Raw genomic sequence first — 7,947 nt, 5'->3', positions numbered from 1 at the left:
GTGGGTTACGTGTATTCCTGGGGTGCACGGGAAGTTTCACACGCCATTGGCCCTGTGCGAGTGGGGTACGTGTATTACTGGGGTGTGCAGGAAGTTTCACACACGAAAGGGCCTGTGTGAGTGGGGTACGTGTATTACTGGGGTTCGCGGGAAGTTTCAAATGTGATTGGCCCTGTGCGAGTGAGGTAAGTGTATTCCTGGGGTGCACGGGAAGTTTCAAACGCGAAAGGGCCTGTGCGAGTGGGATACGTGTATTACTGGGGTTCGCGGGAAGTATCACATGCGATTTGCCCTGTGCGAGTGGGGTACGTGTATTACTGGGGTTCGCGGGAAGTATCACATGCGATTTGCCCTGTGCGAGTGGGGTACGTGTATTCCTGGGGTGTGCGGGAAGTTTCACACGCGATTGGCCCTGTGCGAGTGGGGTACGTGTATTCCTGGGGTGCGCTAGAAATTTCACATGCGAAAGGGCCTGTGCGAGTGGGGTACTTGTATTCCTGGGGTGCGTGGGAAGTTTCACACACGAAAGGGCCGGTGCGAGTGGGGTACGTGTATTCCTGGGGTTCGCGGGAAGTTTCACACGTGAAAGGGCCAGTTCGAGTGGGGTACATGTATTACTGGGGTTCGTGGGAAGTTTCACACGCGAAAGGGCCTCTGCGAGTGGGGTGCCTGTTTCCTGGGGTTTGCGGGAAGTTTCACACACAATAGGCCCTGTGCGAGTGGGGTACGTGTATTCCTGGGGTGCGCGGGAAGTGTCACACGCGATTGGCCCTGTGCGAGTGGCATACGTGTATTCCTGGGGTTCGCGGGAAGTTTCACATGCGATTGGCCTTGTGCGAGTGGGATATGTGTATTACTGGGGTGCGCGGGAAGTTTCACACACAAAAGGACCTGTGCGAGTGGAGTACGTGTATTACTGGGGTTCACAGGAAGTTTCACACGTGATGGGCCCTGTGCGAGTGGGGTATGTGTATTCCTGGGGTGCGCGGGACGTTTCACACGCAAAAGGGCCTGTGCGAGTGGGGTACGTGTATTCCTGGGGTGTGTGGGAAGTTTCACACGCGATTGGCCCTGTGTGAGTGGGGTACATGTATTACTGGGGTTCGCAGGAAATTTCACACGCGATTGGCCCTGTGTGAGTGGGGTACGTGTATTCCTGGGGTGCGCGGGAAGTTTCAAACATGAAAGGGCCTGTGCGAGTGGGGTACGTGTATTCCTGGGGTGCACGGGAAGTTTCACACGTGATTGCCCTGTGCGAGTGGGGTACGTGTATTCCTGGGGTGCGCGGGAAGTTTCACACACCATTGGCCCTGTGCAAGTGGGGTAAGTGTATTACTGGGGTTCGCAGGAAGTATCACACGCGATTTGCCCTGTGCGAGTGGGGTACGTGTATTTCTAGGGTGCGCGGGAAGTTTCACACACAAAAGGACCTGTGCGAGTGGAGTACGTGTATTACTGGGGTTCACAGGAAGTTTCAAACGTGATGGGCCCTGTGCGAGTGGAGTATGTGTATTCCTGGGGTGCGCGGGATGTTTCACACGCAAAAGGGCCTGTGCGAGTGGGGTACGTGTATTGCTGGGGTGTGTGGGAAGTTTCACACGCGATTGGCCCTGTGTGAGTGGGGTACATGTATTACTGGGGTTCGCAGGAAATTTCACACGTGATTGGCCGTGTGTGAGTGGGGTACGTGTATTCCTGGGGTGCGCGGGAAGTTTCAAACATGAAAGGGCCTGTGCGAGTGGGGTACGTGTATTCCTGGGGTGCACGGGAAGTTTCACACGTGATTGGCCCTGTGCGAGTGGGGTACGTGTATTCCTGGGGTGCGCGGGAAGTTTCACACACCATTGGCCCTGTGCAAGTGGGGTAAGTGTATTACTGGGGTTCGCAGGAAGTATCACACGCGATTTGCCCTGTGCGAGTGGGGTACGTGTATTTCTGGGGTGCGCGGGAAGTATCACACGCGAAATGGCCTGTGCGAGTGGGGTACGTTTATTCCTGGGGTGCGCGGGAAGTTTCACATGCGAAAGGGCCTGTGCGAGTGGGGTACGTGTATTCCTGGGGTTCGCGGGAAGTTTCGCACGCGATTGGCCCTGTGCGAGCGGGGTACGTGTATTCCTGGAGTGCGCTGGAAGTTTCACACGCGATTGGCCCTGTGCGAGTGGGGTACGTGTATTCCTGGGGTGCGCGGGAAGTTTAACACGCGATTGGCCCTGTGCGAGTGGTGTACGTATATTCCTGGGGTGCATGGGAAGTTTCACACGCGAAAGGGCCAGTGCGAGTGGGGTACATGTATTACTGGGGTTCGCGGGAAGTTTCACACGCGAAAGGGCATGTGCGAGTGAGGTACGTGTATTGCTGGGGTTCGCGGGAAGTTTCACACGCGATTGGACCTGTGCGAGTGGGGTACATGTATTCCTGGGGTGCGTGGGAAGTTTCAAACGCGATTGGCCCTGTGCGAGTGGGGTACGTGTATTCCTGGGGTTCGCAGGAAGTTTCACACACGAAAGGGCCTGTGCGAGTGGAGTACGTGTCTTACTGGGGTTCGCGGGAAGTTTCACACGTGATTGGCCCTGTGTGAGTGGAGTACGTGTATTCCTGGGGTGCGTGGGAAGTTTCACACATGAAAGTGCCTGTGCGAGTGGGGTACGTGTATTCCTGAGGTGCGCAGGAAGTTTCACACGCGATTGGCCCAGTGTGAGTGGGGTACGTGTATTTTTGGGGTTCGCGGGAAGTTTCACACGCGATTGGCGCTGTGCGAGTGGGGTACGTGTATTCCTGGGGTGCGCGGGAATTTTCAAACGTGAAAGGGCCTGTGCGGGTGGGTACGTGTATTCCTGGGGTGCGTGGGAAGAATCACACACGTTTGGCCCTGTGCGAGTGGGGTACGTGTATTCCTGGGGTGCGCAGGAAGTTTCACACGCCATTGTCCATGTGCGAGTGGGGTACGTGTATTACTGGGGTTCGCGGGAAGTTTCACACGTGATTGGCCCTGTGTGAGTGAGGTACGTGTATTCCTGGGGTGCGTGGGAAGTTTCAAACGCGAAAGGGCCTGTGCCAGTGGGGTACATGTGTTACTGGGGTTTGCGGGAAGTATCACATGCGATTTGCCCTGTGCGAGTGGGGTACGTGTATTCCTGTGGTGCGTGGGAAGTTTCACACGCAAAAGGGACTGTGCGAGTGGGGTACGTGTATTACTGGGGTTCGCGGGAAGTTTCACACGAGAAAGGGCCTGTGCGAGTGGGGTACGTGTATTACTGGGGTTCGGGGGAAGTTTCACACCCGATTGGCCCTGTGCGAGTGGGGTACGTGTATTCCTGGGTGCGCGGGAAATTTCACACGCAAAAGGGCCTGTGCGAGTGGGGTATGTGTATTACTGGGGTTCGCGGGAAGTATCACACGCGAAATGCCCTGTGCGAGTGGGGTACGTGTATTCCTGGGGTGCGCGGGAAGTTTCACATACGATAGGGCCTGTGCGAGTGGGGTACGTGTATTCCTGGGGTGCGCGGGAAGTTTCACACGAGAAAGGGCCTGTGCGAGTGGGGTACGTGTATTACTGGGGTTCGGGGGAAGTTTCACACCCGATTGGCCCTGTGCGAGTGGGGTACATGTATTCCTGGGGTGCGCAGGAAGTTTCACACGCGATTGGCCCTGTGCGAGTGGCGTACGTATATTCCTGGGGTGCGTGGGAAGTTTCACACGCGAAAGGGCCAGTGCGAGTGAGGTACATGTATTACTGGGGTTCGTGGGAAGTTTCACACGCGAAAGGGCCTGTGCGAGTGGGGTACGTGTATTGCCGGGGTTCGCGGGAAGTTTCACACGCGATTTGCCCTGTGCGAGTGGGGTACATGTATTCCTGGGGTGCGCGGGAAGTTTCACACGCGATTGGCCCTGTGCTAGTGGGGTACGTGGATTCCTTCGTTCGCGGGAAGTTTCACACGCGATTGGCCCTGTGCGAGTGGGGTACATGTATTCCTGGGGTGCGCAGGAAGTTTCACACGCGATTGGCCCTGTGCTAGTGGGGTACGTGGATTCCTTCGTTCGCGGGAAGTTTCACACGTGATTGGCACTGTGTGAGTGGGGTATGTGTATTCCTGAGGTGCGCAGGAAGTTTCACACGCGATTGGCCCTGTGTGAGTGGGGTACATGTAATTTTGGGGAGCGCCGGAACTTTCACACTCGAAAGGGCCTGTTGCGAGTGGAGTACGTGTATTACTGGGGTTTGCGGGAAGTTTCACACGTGATTGGCCCTGTGCAAGTGGGGTAAGTGTATTCCTGGGGTGCGCGGGAAGTATCACATGCGAAAGGGCCTGTGCGAGTGGGGTACGTGTATTCCTGGGGTGTGCGGGAAGTTTCACATGCGATTGACCCTGTGCGAGTGGGGAACGTGTATTCCTGGGGTGCGCGGGAAGTTTCAAACGTGATAGGGCCTTTGCGAGTGGGGTACGTGTATTCCTGGGGTGCGCGGGAAGTTTCACAAACAATTGTCCCTGTGCGAGTGGGTTACGTGTATTCCTGGGGTGCACGGGAAGTTTCACACGCCATTGGCCCTGTGCGAGTGGGGTACGTGTATTACTGGGGTGTGCAGGAAGTTTCACACACGAAAGGGCCTGTGTGAGTGGGGTACGTGTATTACTGGGGTTCGCGGGAAGTTTCAAATGTGATTGGCCCTGTGCGAGTGAGGTAAGTGTATTCCTGGGGTGCACGGGAAGTTTCAAACGCGAAAGGGCCTGTGCGAGTGGGATACGTGTATTACTGGGGTTCGCGGGAAGTATCACATGCGATTTGCCCTGTGCGAGTGGGGTACGTGTATTACTGGGGTTCGCGGGAAGTATCACATGCGATTTGCCCTGTGCGAGTGGGGTACGTGTATTCCTGGGGTGTGCGGGAAGTTTCACACGCGATTGGCCCTGTGCGAGTGGGGTACGTGTATTCCTGGGGTGCGCTAGAAATTTCACATGCGAAAGGGCCTGTGCGAGTGGGGTACTTGTATTCCTGGGGTGCGTGGGAAGTTTCACACACGAAAGGGCCGGTGCGAGTGGGGTACGTGTATTCCTGGGGTTCGCGGGAAGTTTCACACGTGAAAGGGCCAGTTCGAGTGGGGTACATGTATTACTGGGGTTCGTGGGAAGTTTCACACGCGAAAGGGCCTCTGCGAGTGGGGTGCCTGTTTCCTGGGGTTTGCGGGAAGTTTCACACACAATAGGCCCTGTGCGAGTGGGGTACGTGTATTCCTGGGGTGCGCGGGAAGTGTCACACGCGATTGGCCCTGTGCGAGTGGCGTACGTGTATTCCTGGGGTTCGCGGGAAGTTTCACATGCGATTGGCCTTGTGCGAGTGGGATATGTGTATTACTGGGGTGCGCGGGAAGTTTCACACACAAAAGGACCTGTGCGAGTGGAGTACGTGTATTACTGGGGTTCACAGGAAGTTTCACACGTGATGGGCCCTGTGCGAGTGGGGTATGTGTATTCCTGGGGTGCGCGGGACGTTTCACACGCAAAAGGGCCTGTGCGAGTGGGGTACGTGTATTCCTGGGGTGTGTGGGAAGTTTCACACGCGATTGGCCCTGTGTGAGTGGGGTACATGTATTACTGGGGTTCGCAGGAAATTTCACACGCGATTGGCCCTGTGTGAGTGGGGTACGTGTATTCCTGGGGTGCGCGGGAAGTTTCAAACATGAAAGGGCCTGTGCGAGTGGGGTACGTGTATTCCTGGGGTGCACGGGAAGTTTCACACGTGATTGCCCTGTGCGAGTGGGGTACGTGTATTCCTGGGGTGCGCGGGAAGTTTCACACACCATTGGCCCTGTGCAAGTGGGGTAAGTGTATTACTGGGGTTCGCAGGAAGTATCACACGCGATTTGCCCTGTGCGAGTGGGGTACGTGTATTTCTAGGGTGCGCGGGAAGTTTCACACACAAAAGGACCTGTGCGAGTGGAGTACGTGTATTACTGGGGTTCACAGGAAGTTTCAAACGTGATGGGCCCTGTGCGAGTGGAGTATGTGTATTCCTGGGGTGCGCGGGATGTTTCACACGCAAAAGGGCCTGTGCGAGTGGGGTACGTGTATTGCTGGGGTGTGTGGGAAGTTTCACACGCGATTGGCCCTGTGTGAGTGGGGTACATGTATTACTGGGGTTCGCAGGAAATTTCACACGTGATTGGCCGTGTGTGAGTGGGGTACGTGTATTCCTGGGGTGCGCGGGAAGTTTCAAACATGAAAGGGCCTGTGCGAGTGGGGTACGTGTATTCCTGGGGTGCACGGGAAGTTTCACACGTGATTGGCCCTGTGCGAGTGGGGTACGTGTATTCCTGGGGTGCGCGGGAAGTTTCACACACCATTGGCCCTGTGCAAGTGGGGTAAGTGTATTACTGGGGTTCGCAGGAAGTATCACACGCGATTTGCCCTGTGCGAGTGGGGTACGTGTATTTCTGGGGTGCGCGGGAAGTATCACACGCGAAATGGCCTGTGCGAGTGGGGTACGTTTATTCCTGGGGTGCGCGGGAAGTTTCACATGCGAAAGGGCCTGTGCGAGTGGGGTACGTGTATTCCTGGGGTTCGCGGGAAGTTTCGCACGCGATTGGCCCTGTGCGAGCGGGGTACGTGTATTCCTGGAGTGCGCTGGAAGTTTCACACGCGATTGGCCCTGTGCGAGTGGGGTACGTGTATTCCTGGGGTGCGCGGGAAGTTTAACACGCGATTGGCCCTGTGCGAGTGGTGTACGTATATTCCTGGGGTGCATGGGAAGTTTCACACGCGAAAGGGCCAGTGCGAGTGGGGTACATGTATTACTGGGGTTCGCGGGAAGTTTCACACGCGAAAGGGCATGTGCGAGTGAGGTACGTGTATTGCTGGGGTTCGCGGGAAGTTTCACACGCGATTGGACCTGTGCGAGTGGGGTACATGTATTCCTGGGGTGCGTGGGAAGTTTCAAACGCGATTGGCCCTGTGCGAGTGGGGTACGTGTATTCCTGGGGTTCGCAGGAAGTTTCACACACGAAAGGGCCTGTGCGAGTGGAGTACGTGTCTTACTGGGGTTCGCGGGAAGTTTCACACGTGATTGGCCCTGTGTGAGTGGAGTACGTGTATTCCTGGGGTGCGTGGGAAGTTTCACACATGAAAGTGCCTGTGCGAGTGGGGTACGTGTATTCCTGAGGTGCGCAGGAAGTTTCACACGCGATTGGCCCAGTGTGAGTGGGGTACGTGTATTTTTGGGGTTCGCGGGAAGTTTCACACGCGATTGGCGCTGTGCGAGTGGGGTACGTGTATTCCTGGGGTGCGCGGGAATTTTCAAACGTGAAAGGGCCTGTGCGGGTGGGTACGTGTATTCCTGGGGTGCGTGGGAAGAATCACACACGTTTGGCCCTGTGCGAGTGGGGTACGTGTATTCCTGGGGTGCGCAGGAAGTTTCACACGCCATTGTCCATGTGCGAGTGGGGTACGTGTATTACTGGGGTTCGCGGGAAGTTTCACACGTGATTGGCCCTGTGTGAGTGAGGTACGTGTATTCCTGGGGTGCGTGGGAAGTTTCAAACGCGAAAGGGCCTGTGCCAGTGGGGTACATGTGTTACTGGGGTTTGCGGGAAGTATCACATGCGATTTGCCCTGTGCGAGTGGGGTACGTGTATTCCTGTGGTGCGTGGGAAGTTTCACACGCAAAAGGGACTGTGCGAGTGGGGTACGTGTATTACTGGGGTTCGCGGGAAGTTTCACACGAGAAAGGGCCTGTGCGAGTGGGGTACGTGTATTACTGGGGTTCGGGGGAAGTTTCACACCCGATTGGCCCTGTGCGAGTGGGGTACGTGTATTCCTGGGTGCGCGGGAAATTTCACACGCAAAAGGGCCTGTGCGAGTGGGGTATGTGTATTACTGGGGTTCGCGGGAAGTATCACACGCGAAATGCCCTGTGCGAGTGGGGTACGTGTATTCCTGGGGTGCGCGGGAAGTT

The sequence above is a fragment of the Ambystoma mexicanum genome, chromosome 11, assembly GCF_040938575.1.
Source record: "Ambystoma mexicanum isolate Mex_15411 chromosome 11, UKY_AmexF1_1, whole genome shotgun sequence".
Taxonomy (NCBI): domain Eukaryota; kingdom Metazoa; phylum Chordata; class Amphibia; order Caudata; family Ambystomatidae; genus Ambystoma; species Ambystoma mexicanum.
Note: the sequence above shows the minus strand (reverse complement) of the source record.